This window comes from Vigna radiata, unplaced genomic scaffold, assembly GCF_000741045.1.
Source record: "Vigna radiata var. radiata cultivar VC1973A unplaced genomic scaffold, Vradiata_ver6 scaffold_134, whole genome shotgun sequence".
Lineage (NCBI taxonomy): Eukaryota > Viridiplantae > Streptophyta > Magnoliopsida > Fabales > Fabaceae > Vigna > Vigna radiata.
Genome location: NW_014543261.1, coordinates 322,118 through 325,971, shown reverse-complemented (window position 1 = coordinate 325,971; position 3,854 = coordinate 322,118).

Sequence of the window (3,854 nt, the reverse complement as noted above, 5' to 3'; positions counted from 1 at the left end):
TATTTTAATATCAATTATTATAATATCAATCATTGATATCAATCATAATAATTGATATTTTAATATCAATTATTATAATATCAATCATAATAAATGATATTTAACACTGACAATTAAACTAAATAAAGGGAAAGTAAATATACAAAAATTAGCTAATAAAGACTAATTATTACAATTTAAAACTAATTATATTGTAATTGATAAAAGCATGGTTAAAGAAGAATTACTTAACATACTTCAAAAAAGTATAAACCATTCAAATTCATCTTACGTAAAGTATCATAAAAAAATTCCAGTACCAATTAGATGATTATGCTTAAAGAAGTTAAAACATCCATTAACCAAATTAAAATATAGTAACATCAATTTTAGATTATGAAACCAAATTTCTATGTATAAACTAAATAGCCTGTACCTAAATGATAATGAGCTCAAAATAAGCTGCATAAGGAAGTTCTCATTCATACCTATTTCCAATTCCTTAAGTCTTGCTATAATGTTTAACATTTCAATAATATGCTGATGAAAAGAATGTGACCCATTCATGGTGCCTAATGTACTAGTTAACGTCCCAACAAGAGACTTATCAATTGTGTAAGAGCGCTCTTCCACAAACTTCATAAACTCTTTTATAATTTCAACATTGGGAAAAGTCGTCTTAATATTATTTGAGATAGTCATCATTATGAACATGATTATCAAACTCACGATTCAACTCGTAGAATTGTCCAAGTTTACATTCTCACACTCATCTCTCGAGTTAATACTGTAGTAAATTCGTTTTTGGAACAAATTTGTTAAATTCGTCGTGAACTCGGTAAACTAACTGATCTTGCGATTCAGCAAATGAGTTGGCGAGTTCATGTGACTTTTTTTCAAATCCAAAAAACAAAAAAGATTATAAGTTTCCGATGTGAATCAGCTCGCATTTCTTCTCCTCCCTTGTAACCTACGATAAGGTTCCAAGCTCTTGGCGTTGTTACTCTTGCGACTCATCACGCGATCGTTGATGTTGATGGAGTGTAGTTCTATCACGATTGTTCTAAAGTCTCTTGTTGGTAGCATGTTATTGCGGTCAATGTTATGTTGTTATGTGCCGCTATCTTACTCATGCTGCTCAAATATCGTTAGAATTAAAGTTTGGTGAGACTTAGGGTTTCTTTGGTGAGGTTTAGGGTTTCTTTATTTTGTTATGGGCTTTTTCCGCCTCAGAATAGTACCATTTATCTTGCTGTTTCATATAAAGTGTAATATATGTTATATAAAATGTTATAACTAATCAAATTTATTATAAAATAATAATTATATTAGAAAAATATAAAAAATAGTTTAAAATATAATATAATAATCTAATAGTAACACTAATATTTTATTAAAAAAATTTAAAAAGTTATTTATAAAATCATATAACAATAAAATATTATATTATTTATAAATATTTTAATATTTTCTTTTATATAAAGTAAACTCTTACAAATTTACAATTTAAGTTTACGGTTCGAGTTTACTAAACTTCTACGAGTTTACACTTTCGAGTTTAACAACCTTGATCATGAACATTAAGTTTGTTTGATCTATCCAAAGACTTTTTGTTCATAACTTCTAGGGTGAGTAATAATTTTATTTGTTCATTCCAATAAGAGAAATTATGCCTATTAAACATTGACACAAATGATACACGAAAATTAATTATATTATAACCGATACTTCATAATGAAATTTCACATAAACATTGACTAATAAAATACATAATTTACTCATAACAATCAAACCACAATTAACGTATATTGGCATTCTCCTTTAAGTGATACATAACATACCACACATAACGTTATGATGCTAATTATAATATTAATGACAATAAAAATATGTATTAGTTAGAATCACATACTATTTTGGTTTATGGGAGCGAAATTAAGTCTTCTAATGCAAATAAACTTGGAATTCCAAGCTTAGGTCACAACTTAGTCTTCAATTCTCTTTTCCACTGTTTGATTGGGTCCTACCTGTAGAAGTCAGTGTTGTAAAGTGAGTGTTTGTCTGAATATCTTAGCATAAATGTGTTGTAAAGTAACCAATTACCTAAATATCAAACATGTATTTATTGACTTTTGGAATAGGCTTTGGATTAGTGTTTACATAATTACAGTCAATACACTAATTGACCTAACTTAGTGGTTAACATAATTATTCTTATTTTTTGATCTTATTCATGGTTTGACCAATCGATTCATCGATCATTTCATTATTGGATTGAAAGCTCTATTGATCGGTCGGTCCATGACTAACCCGGCGGTCATACAGTACACATGACCCCAAACTCGAGCATCTCTTTCATTTAAGAGGTGCATAGGGGTTTGTTATGGTCGAAAAAACGATAAGGGATTTTATAGTGGGGTGGGTTTTGTGTGCCGCCCATTTAAGGATAGTTACGTTGACAATTACTGTGTCGGTTACAAGAAAAAGTAACCAGTGTGAGTGGGACACGTGTATCCTTGAGATTCGTGCATCCGCTTGAAACGAAAGGTCACATGTTGTGGATCGTTGGATCAAGTTGATTTTGATGACTAAGATTCCCATGCGAAAACTATTTTTTCGACTATAAATAGGGAGTGGGGTCGCTGTCAGTTTCACACTTACACTTTTCCTGCTCTTTGCTATCGAACATTTGTCTCTTTCTCTACTCTAAAGTAATAATGTCGACCATGGTGCTTTCTTCATCTGAGGAGTCCATCAGGAGGAAAGGCTGGGAGTATGCTGATGATGCATGAGAGTCATCTTCGTTGTCCCTTGGTTCTGCAATTCTGGGATCAACTGAGTGGGGAGAGTCCTTGGTTGACATGGGAGCAAATACATAAATAATGAGGCTGCTCCAATCAAGGAGGGTATGGCGACCGTCATAGAGATAGATGCGAAAGGTGAATGGATGGGGTTGGTTGCCCTACTGCCGCCTATTCTAGGGTATGGTTAGGCTCTTCATGAGGTTGGCCTATATGTTTCCTACTTCAATATTGACTCGTTCTTGGAAGATTTCAGGATGGAGTGAACCTAGTGGCGTTGGCCGTAGACGAAGGGTGTTTCAAGCTTTCCATTTGCAAGAGGACCAAGTGTGCTTGCCACAAGAAGGAAGGTTACACATCTGACTTTTTCTACGCGTACTCCACTATTTTTCGTGACATGTTCGGCTTCCATTCTCCAACTTCAACATAAGTGTTTTATGAGAGTTGAACGTGGTCCCAACCCAACTTCATCCGAATGGATGGACTTTCATGCAGACATTTTTTCGTCGTATGCAAGGCCTTGGATTTGACTCCGACGCCTGCATCGTTTTTGTACTTTTTCCACACCACCACATCCTAACAAGTCTTCAGTATCTCTTATTTCAAAGAAGAACCAGACGTTATTTACCCATTTTAATACTTCGTAAAAGGGGTATAAGAAAAACTTTATTAAAACATAATAAAGTTTTTTATTATGTTTTAATAATAAAAAGTAAAACATAATGCTTTTTAAAAAGTAAATATGTTCGATAAAATCATGAAAGTGATAAAAAAGAAAACATATTTTGAAAATCTTATCTCACCTAAAATTTTAAAACTAAAATTATTAGAATTTTTTTTTATCTTTAGCGTATCAAATAATTGAATATTTATAATATAAAGCATTAAATTTAATTACTATGCACAACTTCGTAATCTTTGTTTTTTTTTTACAATAAAAGTGAGGTAGTATAAGATGTAATAAATGATCTTGAAATAGTTTTTCTATCTAATACATCTAAATATAATTATAACATTTATAGAATGTCTTCATATTTCATTATTCAGGTAAAAGAAAGTTGCATTTGGTGGAGC